The 18,878-nt window shown below is 34.4% G+C and overlaps 1 protein-coding gene across 2 annotated transcripts in view; it reads left to right on the forward strand.

Annotated features, from left to right (window-relative positions):
• LOC116346582 (Krueppel-like factor luna) overlaps positions 1–18,878 on the forward strand; it is a 481,191-nt gene that overhangs the window by 210,199 nt on the left and 252,114 nt on the right. The window contains exon 1 of one of the 2 annotated variants that reach the window (XM_031776721.1): positions 18,221–18,307. The exons of the other annotated variant lie outside the window; for it this stretch is intronic. The gene's annotated coding sequence lies outside the window, so the exon portion shown is untranslated. Of the gene's footprint in view, positions 1–18,220; positions 18,308–18,878 lie in introns of those variants that run through there. 2 annotated transcript variants of the gene reach the window in all.

Below are 18,878 nucleotides of genomic sequence, written 5' to 3' on the forward strand. Positions count from 1 at the left end.
TCTCTCTCTCTCTCTCTCTCTCTCTCTCTCTCTCTCTCTCTCTCTCTCTCTCTCAAACGCACAAACTATTTTTTATCCTTGTCGTGACAGGCGAATAAAAAAGCACACAAATTAATGCCTAGATTTAGTGGAGATAGCATGCGAATGGCCGAATAAAATCCATACACTAACCAATCATGTGACCATATGTAATTAATGCTGCTATTCCGTGGCTTTTAATTGTTAAAATGTAAGAAAAATGGCAAAAATTGCACATTGCCACATGTAACACATTCTCGGTCCGAACGACATAAAAAAACTAACTTTGAAATTGGGCGTTTGGAAACTAACTTTGAAAGCGTTTCCTTTACGCTATGATTAGAATTGGAAAGTAACAACGGAATAAATTTGTGTGAAACAGACATATGATGAGCAGCATGCTGCTGCTGTTGCTGTTGATGATGAATTTAGTATGTGTGCTTGAGGGGTTCGTTTATTGTGCATTTTCAAAATGAAAACAACCATTAAAATTTTGCTGCAAGCTCAAATTTCTAGCGAAAAAAGCATTTTCGTCGCACTTTTATGCAACAAGAGAACCAGAAACAACAATATTCAAATCGAAAATCACTGAAAGTGAAACAAACAGTGTGTCTAAATGTAATATTTGCCCCGAATAGCTGAACATTGTCACACATACGATGGGATTGTGAGTAGAGAATTTTTTTTGTTGTTGTTCGTTCAGAGTCTAAACTTTAGACAATTTGTCCATGTTTTGTGACATTATTCTCCCATTTGTGAATTTAGCATGGGTAATTAAAAATTGATGCATTTTTTTTGTTGTTCAGTCATGTGCAATGGAATCAAGAAGCCATTTTTCTCCTACTACCGGGTCTTTTTCAAGCTTGAAATCTATTAATTCGAACAAGAGTGACACTTTTCTATGCATTGCATCGATTCGCCAGTCGCCTCTTTCCACTTACACACTGCTTCTGCAATATCAAGTCAAAACGCTACCATGTTTCATAAAGTCATTGTGCATGTCATTGCAAAGTGTGTTTCGGAGCGTACTCGGATCCCTTTTGTTGTATTTTACGTAAATTAAAAAAAAAAACTAAATTAAATTAAACGCATCAATAACGATATAGTAGATGGTTCCGTTCGATGTGCTCTCTGTTGAAAGAACCAATGCACAACCGAACCTTCAGCAGCAGCAGCAGCAGCAGCAGCAGCAGCAGCAGCAGGGATGTATCTGTATATGTTCGCAATGTTTTTGTATTGTGTCACGAAACGAGAGAAAGGGAGAATGATTGCTGTTGTTGTTGTTGTTGAGATCCATCTCTCCGAATGGGCTGTATACTGTATGCTCTTAATATAAGTGAAAAGCGCACGCATTTTATTGTGTATGAAATTTAATTGAATTTCGCCATTAAAAATGAAAATCGCATTAACTTGATTGTAGTTATATATTGCAGCTAGAAAGTGCATTGCAACGAAAAAGCCTTTTTCATCATTCGATTGTTGTATGCATTTGCTGGCATATCGGGGCCTTTGTCCCTCAACTCATGAATTTCCTCATCATCTTGGGCTTCCGACATCAACCCAATCGCTATCAACCATTCTAAACATATTCTCTCGCCTTTTTGCATCTCTCGTCTATCGCTTTGTCTCCTTCATTCAATGTGCTGCTGTTTTGTTATAATCGTAATCATAACAGATCTATTGTGTATGCATTAGATGTAAAACAATATTTTAATCGCATTAAATTTGAACCAAACCAGGAAAGAACTGTTAGGAGTAAGCGAGAACGAATTTGACTTTATGCCATTGTCAACGTCACTGAATTAGTTTCGGAACAACAAATGAATATGCTACATTTATAGAGCTATGTGCTGTTATTAATCAGTTTATTAAGGAATTTTATTTTAAATCAATTCAAATCAAACAACACCACTTGAACTTCTGTTGTTGTAGAACTTAAATAAAAATACTATATCCCCTTCTCTCTCTCTCTCTCTCTCTCTCTCTCTTTATTCTACTTCATTTAACATTTGGTTAGAGCTAATTGATTCGATGTCAAAATGGCGAAAATTCAATTTTAATTTAAAATGTTACAAAATCTAATCAAAAGTGAATTTGAATTGAATCTAATGAAACAATGAAATATACATTATTATCTACGTTATTACCTATATTAAGAAGGTCAAAGAGAATGGTTACAAAAAGAATACACGTGCCAATGCACACACACATCCTTGTTTTGTTAATGCAATAATCTACATATAGACTAATCTAAATTATACTATGCATAATAACTATTGACCAGAATTTAAATGGGCGCTGACATTTTATGCCAACGAAATGAAGCCAAAACATATATCAAACCAAAGGGACCAATAAAAAAGATCTGGGGTTATTTGTTGCCAATAATTACGTATGCATCGATATGTGATACGCCATTTTTAGATCAATGGTAGCGAAAATAAACAACCACGACAACGGCACTTTCATATCAAACGACAGCTTTAACAGCAATTCGGCGACACGAACCAAACAGCGAGACTAAAAAAAATCTATAAATTTCAATCGTATCGTCAATATCTGAATTTCCTAACAAAAATACAGGCACACGGAATTTCACAGGCGCAGAAATCACATTGCATGCACACAGCGTGTATAAAGAAAAATGTTGTTTAGCGCCACATGAACAATTATTGCTATTCGATGTCGATAGATATTGTCTCTTTTTATTTCACTCTCGTCTTAGATCAAGAGCCACTGGAACAAGTAACCATTATTTTTGCTTTAAAGCCGAAAACTATATCGAGCGCTGCAGTTGCTTTGAATAAAAAGTATATCCATCCACACTATTGTTCGCAGATAGAAACAGATCGACTATTTATGTGAGCTTCATATCTGATTTTCTGGAATAAGTTTTTGTTATTGCTAAAATGATATTATCCGTGTTGTTCACATATGGTTGTCTATGTTATAGCAAAAATAATAGTTACTTGTATCTCTATATCTCAAACAAACAAGAGAGATGAAAAGAAACGAAAAACTGAAATATATTCAAATTATGTTTATTTTGATGTAGTGCGTATGGACAAGAGAAGAGGGCGGAAGATTTGCATGTGATAGATATGATATTTCAAAATGTTGATGTATATTGTTCTATTATTGCATTTCAACTCTGCAAAACAGCTTCAGTTTTTTTTTTTGTTCCCTTTTGCACAAGTGCTTGTGTTTGGCAAGATGCACTCACATAAACTGATATATTTTATGAAATTTTTTCAATATTTTACTAATTTAATGAATAAAATATTCAAAAGACAAACTTCGATATATCTTTTAAAATAGACAAGAAAGGAAACACTATAAGCTTTCGTAAGGGCCATCTCCACAATTGTGCTTAAGTGAAATTAGTATGGATGCGATTCAACGCGAACATTCAATTTCCAACGACGATAAAATGCACATATTTGAATGTACATCAGTTGAAAAATGCCAATTGCTGTTTTGCCATCTCAACGAAAATTTTAGTAAATTTTAATGGAGTTTGCTTTAATAAAAGCGACATTTTCCGTAAAATAAATATTTCGAATGAAAATAGTTTGTTCGCGGCATATTGTTTCTTCGTTTGGTGTTTTCTTATTTTTCCGCGTCGTTCTGTGTAGATCGTTCTATTCTTGAATATTGAAGACGGAAAGAGAGAACGTACTCAGTCGACAACTGAAAATTGCATACAAAAAAAGAGACGTATTACCGAATGCAGTCAATGCATAAAATACCGAAAATTCATATATGCAAAATGTACGCAGACTAATTTGCTTTTTTCTGCTTATTACACATTCTTGCAAAATCCGCTAGAAGAAACGATCGTAGAAACCGAGAATATGGTAGGCGACGTGGAATAAAAACAAAAAGAGAGACTGCCTAGATAGTGTCGACGGGTGAAAATCGAAAGAGGCCAGCGTGCATATTTTTACTTTTCCGCACACACATAGTGTGAAAGGGGAAAGTATTGCAATGGGTCAAAATTTACGACATCTCAAAAACATGTTTTCTGGACGTTTCTGAGGTCAGAGAACCCGAATCAGTCGTACGTTGTCCGCCGTACGCAAAATTTGTCCATCGATTATCTCACCCCCCAGAAAAGTTATTTGAAATCTGACTTCACGGGATGATTGGGGGTCCCGAGGAATAGAAATCATTAGATTTCGAGCGACTTTGGTCGATGGAAAAGACCTGGATGGACCTATGAAAAAGAGTCCAATTTTCGTCGAAAAGTCATACTTAATGTAGACTTAAACACTCAAAAATATGTATTGGGGGGTTTTTTTGGCACGAGAAAACCGAATCCGATGTTTATTTTGAGATACAATTAAGTTTTAACAGAGTTTCTTTGAAAAAATCGCGAAAAATTTAATTTTTGTATGGGAGCCATGCCTGTATGCTACCTTAATGACGTAAAAATTTGCACAGACTATTTTTCACACAAAAAAATAACATTCTGAAAGTTTGAAGAGATTTCAATCAAAATTAGGGGTACCTCTCATACAAAATTTTCAATTTTTGGATCAAAAACGAATATTTTGTATGGGAGGTGCTCTTACTTTTGCTTAAAATTTCTCCAAACCCTCCGAATGTTATTTTTTTGTGCGAAAAATAGCCTGTGCAAAGTTTCACACCATTAAGGTAGCATACAGACATGACTCCCATATAAAAATCCAAATTTTTTGTGACTTTAGTTATGAAAAGTGTTTCAAAAATAATTTTCATGGCAAAATTAACGTCAGACATATTTTTTATAGTGTTTTGTTAGAAATAGAATACTTTCAAATGTCGTACAAATGGGTTCATCATGAAAGTGTGAAAAATCTTTTCTCGAGTACTTCTGCTATTAAATCAAAGAATATTTCGTTGCCAAAGTTGGAACATATTTTTTGGTCTCGGACTTTACGCCGCTTGAAAGGCTTGAAAAATCGAACAAATATTATTTTGAACTTTCTTAATAAAATACACAACTACCACAGTGCGGAAAAGTTCGTCTTACTCCCGTAAGACTCTTTATTTTTTTTGAATAAGTCGATGCAGTGCGGGGTGAACATTGTGGCAGCGAAATGCATTTCAGATGAGATACAAACACAGTGAGAAACGGAAAAAAAGGAGTTAGCAAAAGAGCATATGGGTGCAAACGGGCTGCTGGCATTATCAATGCGGCAAATGCAAATATACGAAAATGTAAACTCGAAAAACGAGGTCTTTGCGACGCATACAGACATGTAATGGGAATTAATTCGGTGTTATTGTTTCTTCTTTTACAACTGCTGTTGTTTTGCTGCTTCGTTCGTTTGTCTCATATCATTCCCGTTTTCTTTCTCTCCTTGTCGTTTGCCGATTACTTGCAAACAACTCTCAGCCAAACAAACTGACACCGCAAAATCCACACTAAGCCACACGATGAAAATACTTCACTTGACGACACTATTTCTTCGTCCGTGCAGAGTTATTGTTGTTGTTGTTGTTTTTTTATCAGTTTGATTCGGTTGCTTGCGCAGTGGCGATGGATTTTTTGCTCGTTTGTCAAACTATCTCTCCGCAGACTGCGCGCGTAGACTATATTTTCGGTATGTATGTCTTTTGCTTATTTAACACGGTGCACTCTCGGTGCTTTGTGCAAATCCCAGCCATGCCAAAGTAATGGCATTTGTTGACTTTAGCCAGGGAGACCTACAACTTTAAGTTGGCGCGAGAGCAATTGCAACACACGCGTATAGAGAGAGAGATAGACAGCAACTAAAACACACTATGATACGGTCCAATGAATTACTCGACAAAATTACAATAAAACGCACACGAATATATCTTTCCCATATTCAAGTAACGAGCCATCGAGATACTGCTGTTGCTTTGAGCCCTTTACAAGGGTAGATTTCTTTGCTCTGTTTTTTTTTACTATTTATTCATTTTCTGACTGAAAATCCAAATTTATTCAACCATGTGTGAGCTCTTTCACTTCATTCACATGTTCTTGAACTGGTATTTTTTTAGAGAGTTATGTCTGTCTGCAATGTGCAACACGGCCAAGAAATGCATCAGTCCGTTCTATGTTCATTCGCATTTCCACGTATGCAAAACAACAAATTTTGCTTCTTTTATTATTTTGAATACTCTCTATTTATTTCTATGTCTCTCTCTGTGTGTGTCTCTTTCAATCTATGGGATATACACACATTTGCGTGCATTCGAATTGAACGTTGTCGCTGCCAGAGTGACACGCAATTTAATAAGCGATGCATTTTGCTAAAAATTCAACACGATGAACATGATGTTGAAAAAAAAAATCGATGAATGTTGTTTGTCAGCGGAAGTATTTTGTGACGGAAACTCCACGTTTTTCGCGCTCGATTATCAAGACTACAGTATAACTGAATGTCGCCTAATGCAAAAAGGCAACGAATCTTTGAAATAAAATGGCAAGAGAGTGCCTGTATGGTAAATGTGCACTAGACAATGAAAAAATCTGCGCTGCCATCATATCATGTTTTTAATAGACATACAACCACAATGTACGCAAATGCTATGTAGAAAATTGACGTTTTGGTACTACATTCAAACGAACCGCTTCCGACAGATGAATTTGATCTGCTGTGTCACACACCATCATAATGACATTATTATCATCAATGTCAGTCTAGCTCGATGTAAATCCCACCATAATATTGCTTTAATGATGCACTTTACATTCACATCTTTACGTAAACCAAAAAGGCATAATTGGAACATTGTACGTTTTTAATGGAATCCATTTTCAAGCTCCGGCTAACAATATAAATAATAACAAATACCACCACCATCCACCATTACTACCGTCAACACAACCGAACAGGGATGGTTGGAGAGAACTTGTCAAAATGAAATGCTTGTTCACAGTGCAATAATAATAACGACTCAAAAATATGAAGGCTAACAAGATCACATATACTTGATTGAATTTTTTTCTTCTTCTTCTTTTCATTCAAAAGCATAACCATGTCTTTCTCTTTCTCTCTCTCTCTCTCTCTCTCTCGTTCTTTATTGCATCCGTTTATCATGCAAGCATATTGAAACACATGTAAACCGAACATTCCATCGGAAATTCAATGCTTACATTTTTGATTTTGTGTGCGCAACGGTAAAATGTTCTCTGTTGTTCCATTACACACAACAAGGGAACACATCGAAAGAACGATGAAAATAACGCTGGCAACCGACTGAATTTACATGCCAAAATTCCAAATCCACTTCAAATTATGCTGTAATAATTAGAATATGGTGTGTATCTAACTGAAATCACGATAAAGTATTTGAGTATTCTACTTGCAAGCGAAAATATTTTGAGAGCTTGTTTCATTTCATTTGTAAAATCAGTCAGTTATCATCTCTTGAGCTTCAAATTCCACTTTTCCACATTCTCTCTCTCTCTCTCTCGTCAGCCGCGATCCTTTCAAAATTGGCCACCTAACGACCTGCGTTTGAACATTGCATTTACTTATCAAACAGTTGCAATTTGATGGCTCGAAAGATGATGTTTGATAATTAGTAATTACAACAAAAAATATGTACGTGATATGAATTTTCCATAATTTAATGAGAAATGAGTTTAAACTTTTCTACTAAATAGATAAATTCGATTATGTATTAAATTTCGAGCTGAACTTTCGAAATGGTTACACAACTATAATTTGGTTTGGACCACAAAGTGGAAAGTTTGCGATAGAAATAGAAAGAAAGAGAGAGAGAGAGAGAGAGAGGGGATGGAGCAATTGTCTGGAAAAGGTCTGATAAAATAACCGTGCAAGTTTACCGACAGATATCACACATATTGAATTGGAGAATAAACAACCTTTTTAATAGATGCTTTAACAAATTGAAATGTTGTTGTTCCCTTTTCATGTTTTTCATGTGTACGTTTTGATGGCACCGAGCGTCAAAGAATGAAAGAAACAAAATTGAAGAGGTAGAAATGCCAAAAGACAAAAGCAAAGAGCATATATGTATGTATGTCTCAGTCAAAATCTCGGTGTGACACATTTTATGAGTCAATTTTTGGTTGTTGCGGCTTATGTGACAACAACAGTAAAGCCGCAACGAGCAAGAGAAGATTGTGTTCGCCAAAAAGACGTTACGAACCAAAAATAAACTTCAAAAGGCTTTGATGACAACGGTAAATACATAGATCGAATGTTTTTGTGTGTGTATGCATTTGAATTTGTCGGTGAGGTAATGTATGTGTATGCTTTGTGGAAATTATGCATTTTATGCAGATGACACTGACAATATCAAAGCTATTATTTGAGTTTAAGGAATGTGCTGCGAATGGAATTTGGGGTCATTTAAAAAAAATAATAGCTTGAGAAGATGCAACGTTTCACCAATGATTTCAAAAACCGTTTGTTATGTGCTTCGAATCAATTTGTTTATGTTTGTGTACGTATTGATTTTCGTGTGCTTTAGTGGTTATTATGGCTATCATTTTCATATCTCATCATGTAATTCTCGCTCTTTCCCTCTCTCTCTTTCTAACTCGTATGCTCCCGCGTTCGATTCGAATTCAAATTTATCAAGCAAGCTATAATTGATGGGAAAGAACTTATGACATCGTAAACCACTTTGATGCACATCAATTCTGATGTTTTCTCATGATCGTTAATGAAGCCGTTTGCCAAACCGAGATACATGTTTACGTGTTCGAATGTTTTCGGTTGACACTCAACAAAATTGTAACAAGTCAATGCTAGTAGCTAGTGTGCAAATATTTTTGGGGCAAATGAGTGCGTTCTTTGCATTTTCGATTCCAATTCAACATGCAATTAATATAAACTATTTCGGTTTAATGACATTTGCCACACGGTGTCGTGCGCCACCAATTATACCGACGTATTTGATGCGATGTGAAATGCATGCAACACACACAGAGAGATCAAATGCATTTAATAATTCATCGAATGGCAGCACGATATGCGAACCAAAGCAACCTCGACGAAGCAAAGGCGAGGTGATACACAATAAAAGAGAAAGAGGCATTCGCAAACTTACCATATCAAATGCACAGCATGTCGTATTCAATATTCTCATAACTCTCTCGCTCATTTGCACTTCAATCATACATCTCAAAAAGATATACACATAATTACACATCAACTATGACAAAAACACAAGCATATCTTGCTTACTCTCTCTCTCTCTCTCTCTCTCTCGTCTGCTGAACTTACTATTCAAAAATTCTTTGCGCACAGCAAACATATTCAAAACGCTCCAGCCACGACACGGGGAGAGAGAGGGAATATTGCATAGAATTTTGCATCTATCTATCTCCCCCGTTTTAATTGATGATTAAATATGCTGAAAATGATAATTAATTAGTTGGTACTTATGTCGCTTTTGATGTTTCTATTTCGAGGCATACATTTTCGGCTGCGTATGTCGGTTTTTGATGGTTGCAATTAAAGTTCATTCATTCATGCAATGTGGCAATAAAACGCCAAAGCGTCAATTAATCTATTATTTAAAACTGGTATGTATGTGCGTTTTTTAAAAATATAATTTAATTGATTTTTAACTTATTGATTTCACACCGTTTTTTCTCGTAAAGCACTCATAAGCGATAAATATGGCAAAACCCACACAAAAAACGTTTATCATTCATCACCCATCTAACAAAGACTTGATTGTATTTTGTTTTGTACGGTAAATACACTCCGCGAAAAAAGGATAGACGCAATAACATTTTTCCAAAAATCTTATTTAAAAACCATAGATTTCTTTGTGATTTTTTTGTCAATTTATTTAGCAACTATTTATGCACACATCAAAAAAGATTTATCAAAAATAATTTTAAAAATTTTATTTTTTTCAAGTTTTTCAAAATTTTGTACTCAAAAAGTGCGAAATAAGGATAGACGCAGTCACTGTTTTTGATTTAAAAATCAAATTTTTCGTGGAATTCTTTATCGGTAATTGGTGTGTTTACCTCGGGCATCATGAAACGCAAGCATCTGATCCGGGAGAATGTCATACAGTGATTGACGGTTTGGTTGTTGTATTGACGACATTTTTTATAAACTTCTCGAGCCAAAGTGCCCCAAACGTTTTCAAATATGTTCATATCTGGCGATTTTGCCGGCCAATTGTTGAAAAGGTGGATTCGATGTTCCTCAAAGTAGGCGAAAGTTGATCGGGCCACATGGATCGGTGCGTTGTCGAAATTTCCAATTCAATCCAGCACATTCGTAACCATATGCAGGGAAAAGAGGGCCAATTATCTGCTGATAGTGTCGGAGTTTATTCTGGTGGAAATGAATATTAACGGCACCTTTTTTAGGTAACCAATGTGTTACGTTATCTCTGGGTGATCAATCCATTAATGAACGCAGTTAAGTGACTGTTGCAAGACTGATTTTTATTTCATATAGTGTTGGTATTTATAGTCATTACATACGGAACTTAAACACTATTGTTTAGTAAATAAAATATAGCAATCTCAGCATAAAATATTAGTCATTAAATAAGGTGAAATTGATGTATCATCTAATTTTAACATAAATCGAAACAAAGAAAAAGAGGTTTTAAACAAATAAAGGTGATTTTTGTTTCGGCATAAACATGATTCATTTATGTCGCAACACAATGGTTCCCCACACCATTACCGAACCACCGCCAGATTGACGTCTACTGAAAATCCATGGTACAATACGAAAATCGTGCAAATAATAGGCAAAACTATCTAGTCCATCCAGATTGAACTTTTTTCATCCGAAAAAATAATTTTACGCCAAATCGAATGTGATCATTAACGAACTTCAAACGATCGTCAATATTAACCGGCGACAACATTGGTTTGTTGTACTATTTTTGTGTACTTTAGGTGTTTACAAGCACTTAAAATCTGCTGAACACGTCGAACACCAACTGATACATTGTTTTCATTTTTCAATTGCCGGGCAGATTTGAAATTATTGGCCGCACTTCGAATTAATAGCCGTTTTTCAGCAGCAGAAACCACTGTTTGCCGACCAGTTTTATAGTTTTGGCCGTAATTTTCACGATTCGCACAACTTTTTCACTTCTATTTATTTCCTTTCATATCTGACAGTTTGGCATGTGCAGATAATCTTTTAATGTAGAAATTTTGGCTTTTTCCGCTTCAGTTAATTGATTTGCTCGTTCCATTGTTTTTCGATTGTAATTCAAATGACAACTGCTTCACAAATATTGTGAAATTGCATGCACCGACTCTAGACGGTGCATAACGGTAAATCACATCAACACACATCATAAAAATGTAAACAACATTGTTTATTAGAAGCAAAACAGTGACCGCGTCTATCCTTATTTCGCACTTTTTGAGTACAAAATTTCGAAAAACTTGAAAAAATAAAATTCTCTATTTTTGATACATCTTTTTGTGATGTGTGCATAAATAGTTGCTAAATAAATTGACAAAAAAATCACAAAGAAATCTATGCTTTTTAAATAAGATTTTTGCAAAAATGTTATTGCGTCTATCCTTTTTTCGCGGAGTGTATGTACCTGAATTATTTGAAAGAAAAAAAACTAATAAGTTGTTGCTTTTAATAATATTAGGTAAGCATTAAGAACTATTGCACTTGATAATATTTCATGGAATTTTTTTAAATGAGAAAAAAAAAATCCATATCTTGTTTCACAAACGAAAAGGCAAAAAAATTGTTTTATGTATGAAAATGATTTTGCTAAACTACAATACTTTCATCTATTTCATCCGTACAAATATCATCGTTTAAATTATCTTCATCTAGTAGTTTAATTAATAGTAGTAGACTCCATTTACAAGATATAATCGCACAGCGATAAAAATCTTACAAAGTGCAAAAATACTTCTTTACAGTATCTTATTAAAAATTTATCTCGTTTATTGAACACAATGTTTCTTGAAGTGAACTGTTTTATTTAACAAAAAGATTGAAAACAAATGGTATACTTTGAAATTCGGGAAGAGTTACACATTTAAAAGTGATGCTGATGTTATGAGGAAGAATCGCTATTATTATATCCTTACTCCTTTGGCAAGCATTCAAAATCGTCACATTTATAATATTTTGTAATGTCTTCCTGATATGAACCACAAATACTCGGCTCGGTACACTTCTCTGAACAACATTGAACGTTTAAATAAAATCAAAATTAAACAGTACTAAAAATTTGAAGATTGAATATTTACGTTGTCTCTTGTGCATATTTAATTGTCACCATCCAAATGGAGATGATTGCCAAAACAAGAAATAAACATTTCGCCAATTTTTATCCAATTTACTCTCAAACCAAAGTGTTTCTTCAATAAATTGTAATAATTTTGTCCAAATTGACTTGAAATAATCAAAGTTCAAATCATAAGACTATTTGATGCTCGTAGACAGCATTTTGACGCTCCGAAATTCAAAATGAAACTAACTAAAAATGGAAAATGGAAGGCAGTTCCGAATGACGTCGTTGTCCATGGGCTATCAGTATTAAAAATAGAGGAACCAAAACATCGAACCGTAGAAAAACTACCTGACGATCATCACCAGGCATCATGATCAAAATGTTAAAAATTATCAAGTATCCAAAAACCTGCAAACATTATTGATCCACAGATTCAATAAACATCCATAACATCAAAAGAAGAAAAAAAGATACTGTAGACGTATGTAGTCTAAGCGATGAAGAATGTTACAAATGGACGCTCTGACGAAATATCGAATAGAAATATGCTTTTATCGAATTTCTTTAATTCAATCGGGTATTATACCATTAACCAGCAATATTCAAATAGAGCTTACCATTTAGATGGTTTAGAACGATAACGCACACCAAAAAAGAAATTTCACAAATGATAGACAAAACATTTCTTCCATGCCATTTATGATCGCACACACAGTGCACACGGGCTCTATGTGCGCTACCACCTTTTCCTCTCTTCATTTGTTTGGCGGAAGGCTAAACATTTTCAATTACACCCCTACTGTTTCTGTCGATCGCTTTCTCTCTCTCTCTCTCTCTCTCTAAATGTGACCATTGTGTTTTATTCACTTTTTACGTTTGAATTCTTATTGTTTCGTAGTTTTTCATCCGTCTTTTTTGGCACAATGAATTTTATGTACATATGCCTGTCTTATGTTCATCTCTTATTCAAATTCATTTGTTTTCACATACGCTTTACTTTATATATGGCAGTCCTTTTTATGCACATTTTTATAAAATCCATAAATTCGCAAAACTTTTTTTAAACATCATATTTTAGGAGAGATAATTTGCTTTCTTTGATTTAGAAGAAATGTCAATGAAAATCATTCATGGTAATAAATGACCACAAACGTATTTCTCGTAGATAGAAATTCATTCTCTGTTATCGTCTCAGGAAGAAAAATGTAGCTACTTTGAAGAAAGAAAAAGTTGTTCGCTGAAAAATGTCGGTCGTTCACTGCTGTTAAATATGACCAGCAAAAATGCATATCATTTGAATATATATAAATGAAAATGGCGAGAATGCAAATGTTTTTTTTTTCTGTATGTGACACGAGTATAACTACTATGTTACATCTTTTTGTAAAAAAAAATGAAAAAGATTAATCTCGCACGTGTAGAATGCTATTGCAATAATTCATGCATATATGGTTGCCGTACATTTGCAAACTAGAAGTGATTGTAAAAATGTATCAGGACAGACAAAAAAAATCACAATACACCACCATACGAGATAACGAGAAAGAGACGGGAAGAGAGAATTCAAGTGCAGTGGAATGATTTTTTTATCTTACGGTACATTTTTTTGTCGGTTGCACTCGTAAAATCACTAACCGTACCAGATTCAATATCGTAAATCATTTGTACGCTGATTGAGAATTAGTTATTGGTGTGAATTTGATTGCAGCGTTATGTATACAATCTACCAAAAGCCAGAAAACTGAAAATACGAAATTTACAATTTGAGAAGTGATGATAAAACGAGAACAACATATAAAAAAAGTAAGAGTCCAGAGGTGCAATGCACGTAAAACAGAATGAAGAGAATTAACGAGCATGAATTTGACATAGTTTAAAGACACGTTTACATTGCGATTAATGGCAATGATTGTAAAAAAGTTACAAACGATCGATTCAATTTGAAGAATTTGAACGTTGATGTTGTTTTTTTTTCATCTTCCTCTCTATCGATTCATAGTATTTATTGTATATTTTTTTGCTAAGCGCAATTAGCGAAAAAAGAGCGAAATTTATGGTGTTTACTCATTCATGTTTTGACTTCGTAGAAACGATATCGATGGCTTCCACTGAATACGTGCTGTTGGACACGAACACATAAACAAAGTGAACGAAACAAACAAAAAACACATTACCCAAATTGCATTGGACTATTACTGGTAACTGCAACGTGGTTGGCACCCACATTTGTTGTCAATCGTTTCGAGGTTTGCCAAATGCTTAAAATTTATTGCTAATAACCTCAATGAAATGCCTCGTGGAAAAATGATTAATTTTAATTCATTAGTTTTTTTTTTGTTCTGAGGGCGATAGTGAAGGTGGGTTTTTGTGCCATGGAGTGGACTATGGTTTGGATTTTAATTTGTAAAATTGTGCGCGGGGATTTTTGTGTTAATAATTCATGTGTAAAGTGCTGTTTTCCCCTCAAACATCATCATCAACAATTACCACAAAAATCACAGCGGACGGCAGTTCGTGCGAGTGACGAAACCACATTAGTGTGTTGAAAAGTCGAACTCGCTATATATACACGTAATATACGAAATCCAGACCTAGAAGGCCGTTGGCCCCGGTTGATGTATGGTTGATGTATGGTTGGGCCATAGATCAAGAAACATTACCAAAGTTTGAAAACCAAATGTTGTTGAAATCGATGGCATTCGTTGAGAACTATCTGATTAAAGACAAAATTGTGTTTGGCGAGCATAAAAAATCATAATAATGGCTCACTTCTTAAAAAATAGCAAAGCATGACGATAAGGCAAAATTGCTTGCCAGCGCCACCAAATGACTCCATATGATTCTATATAGTTCTGCGGTTGCCAGCGGTACTAATCTCTAATAGAGCGTTGCCGAGCTGTCATTATCGTCGTGCTTTGAAAAATAGCATTTCCATGAAAAAAAGACCATCTATTTTAACTTCACAAAACGATACCAAATTGGTGATGCATTGGGAGAAAGTTTAAAGAAATCGACAAATCGGTTGTCCAGAGCATGATTTTGATGGTTCAATACACACTGAGAAAAATCGAAGACAATGGTCCGTTCAGTGCAAAGTGAATGTGCTATTCGATAGTATATGAATAAAGGTTTATACCAATAAAAACGAATTTGATATTGTGTGTTTGTTGTTCAAACGGCAACTTCTGAATTTATTCCAAAGACTTTTGACACATATGTTAACCTAAAAATCCATATTTTCATTGTATTTGAAAAAGATTCAAATTCATGTTTCTTGAATATTTAACATTGAAAATAGCGCTTACAAAACTATTGATATCAAATAAAAAACCTCTATCAAGGTGAAGAACGAGTGACGAAACCAAAATTTGAAACACAAAATTTCTGATATCAATTTTGTGACGAAAATAGTTGGTAGATATATTTTCTGTGTACCGTGAATATAAACTTAATATACATTTGTAAATTCGGAACGTTGCTTCATTGCGTCAGTAAGAACTCAAAGAAAAAAGGGGGAAATTTCTGCAACGTATAATAATATACAAAAGTACATTGACTCAATATTATTGAGTTTATATTCACAGTACACAGAAAATATATCTACCAACTATTTTCGTCACAAAATTGATATCAGAAATTTTGTGTTTCAAATTTTGGTTTCGTCACTCGTTCTTCACCTTGATAGAGGTTTTTTATTTGATCGGTTATTACTGCTAATGAAAATGTTGATCGACATTTTTTTTTTGTTTTGTTTTGTTTATTATCCATTCAAATGTAGAAGTTTTTTTTAGGAAAGCGTAAATTGGAACAAGAGTTAGTTTTTTTCGGTTTCAAATGTTTACAGTCTTTGTTCTCCGCTTGCGATTTGGCCTTTGAAGTATGTGTAGATTTATATATTTTATTTCCTACAGTCATGCTCTTCCATTACGATTCAATTAATAATTGAGAGAACCTATCGAATGCATGACAAATAAAATGCTTTACCTTCAATTCACAGAGAGTTCAGCGTTAGTGTTCACGTTCTCGAATGGCGTAATCGTACATTAGCTCACACATTCGCTCGTTTCATTCTTCTGTTTGGCACACAGCTAACCGCAACTTTTAATCATTGTTTTTTCTTCGTTTGCTAAAATATGTGTGTGCTTAGAACCGATTTTTATTTATAGCGCATAAAGTTCCACGAAACAACATCAGAAAATATGCAGCATAAAAACAAGTACAGTCGAACATTAGTTCTATTTTTTTGTTTGTACTTTTCTATGCAAGTGCATACCCATTTGTTTTCTTCGAGTCTGATTTTGAATATTATGAAATAACTTGCGACAAATCACATATATCTGCACTTTGCTTAGTTTTGAAACTCGTACTCTCATGAAAAACGATAATATGTTCGAAAGACATAAATACTCGTATACTGTGATTAAAAGGCATTTTAAATAAATAAATAAAATATAAGGATATCTGTCTATGAAAGACTTTCATATAATTCAATTGATTGACAGGACTTTTTCGCATCTAGAAGTGAACAACAAACTGTGGTATCTTTTTAGAAACTAAGTATAGTCCATTGTGCATAAAAAAAAAACTAAACAATTTTAATCTCAATCGGTGTCCATTTCAATACAAATACCAATTCATTTATTTTGTATTTTAAACAGATGAAGAGTGAAAGACACATCGATGACGATGAAATGAAAACAAAAACAAAAATGCTAAACAGAATCGAACATTTTTTTATATGGTATTTTCCATTTCCAGTTCGGAAGATTAGATTGTATTTTCTTTGCTTCTAACGGAAGGAAATCCATCGGTCTCATTCACTCACTCTCATGTTATCTGTTTTTGAAAAAACAAACATTCTCGGATTTCTGCTGAAAGAAAACACGCTCACACTGAAACGAGATGGGAAACAAGACGAATTGTTGTAATTTCTTTTGTTTTTCGATATTCATTTTTGAGTATGTATCCGTATAACCGAGTGGCGAATTATCGTCAAGCAATTAGATTCAAACACATGCCGAATGGATTTCAAACGGCTACCATATGCTCAACAACAACAACAAAATGGGAAAAATGAGGCAAAAAAAGACACGAGAGAAAATACAGAATGACGAGTGGAAAATAAACAAAAACACGTCGCACACGACGAGCCAAAAATAGCGAAAAAGCACTCTTCTGGCCGCCTCGAACCCTATATATTGAAAAACAACAAAGATTGCGTGCGATTGAGCATAATACAAATTGATTTCGTGCGTTGTACTATTATCACCGTTTCTTTTCCTTCTTCTCTCTTTCCCTCTCTCTCTCTCTCGCACACACGCTGTCACTCTCTTTGCTCGCGCAGAGCAAGTGAGATTGATCTGAATTTGATTCTTCCATTCTATGTTGTTGGCATCTAGTGCTTTCTATTTCCTATTCGGCTATTAAATAACAAATGAGATGATGCATTTAAATCCGCTTGAAAAACGATAAATATTTGTTTCCATTTGCAATCCGATTCTATTCCTATTTTATCTTTCTCTCTCTCCCTCTCTCTCTCTCTCTCTCTCTCTATCCGTCACTCACTTGCTTGCTTTCTACGCTCTTTGTGTCGCCTTTCCTATCCCGCCTCATCATTTAATTCAAATGACGCGCTTTTTCATTCAATACTTTTCGAATCACATTTGAAACTCGATCTCCATTTGAAAATGTTTCAAGAGTTAACCAACAAAGACTGCGAAATGGGAACGATAGAAGTGAGTAAACGAAATGAAAAGGAAAGAAAAAAATGATTACACATTTCAAATATATGGTGAAAGCAATGCGAGATGAATAAAACGAGCACACATCTCGATTTAAACGCTTTTCCAAATGAAAATGCGCGTGGACTTTCCATTCGATCTCTCTTGAATGTGTATGTGGAAAAATCCATGCAATAAATTTCTATTTTCAATCGATTCGGTTTTATTATTTAAAAAAAAAAAACAACCACAACAACACACACGAGCAACACACTCTTATTTGATTGATTTTACAGCAGATGAAGAGACAACGGTAATGGAAAACAATATTGTGATTCAAACCATTTCGATTGACAGCAGAATTCGGATTGTGAGAACAAAAGGTGACTGATACTTTTTTCATCAAAATATTGAGACTAATGAGCATTTGACCGTTTTTTTGTTATGCACGTTGGAATTTATATTAAGGCAGTGGTAACTTTTATTTTTGCAATGAATCGAGATAGAACTAATTGAGATAATTAAAAACACATACGTAAAAAAATGAACGAATAATAAAAAAAAAACATTAAAATCTATAAACTTATTGATCTAAGCGCACGCATTCCAATGCTTTGATTTATTTAATGCGTTTCATTCTATATCGTTCCCAGTCGCGCAAAGAATTTTTTTCTTTATTTTTGTTTGTTTGTTGATTTAACATTGTTTGCCTTCTGTTCGGCAACCGGTTGGTTGGAATGTAATAAATTATATGAAGTGAAATTGTTCTTTATCAAAGTGTGTACTTTGTGTTGCTATAGTTTCTTCAAAAATGAAACAGAACATGTGCTGAATCGGCATTGAGCAATGAACTGCTAGTTGCAAGCTATAGAAGCGAACAAATTATAGGAACGCTTTCATCAACATTGGTGGCGACGACGACATCAGTCGTCGCGCGATTCATGAACGCGATAA

Source organism: Contarinia nasturtii, unplaced genomic scaffold, assembly GCF_009176525.2.
Source record: "Contarinia nasturtii isolate CC-2019 unplaced genomic scaffold, AAFC_CNas_1.1 Cnas_scaffold_1565, whole genome shotgun sequence".
NCBI classification, from domain to species: Eukaryota; Metazoa; Arthropoda; class Insecta; order Diptera; family Cecidomyiidae; genus Contarinia; species Contarinia nasturtii.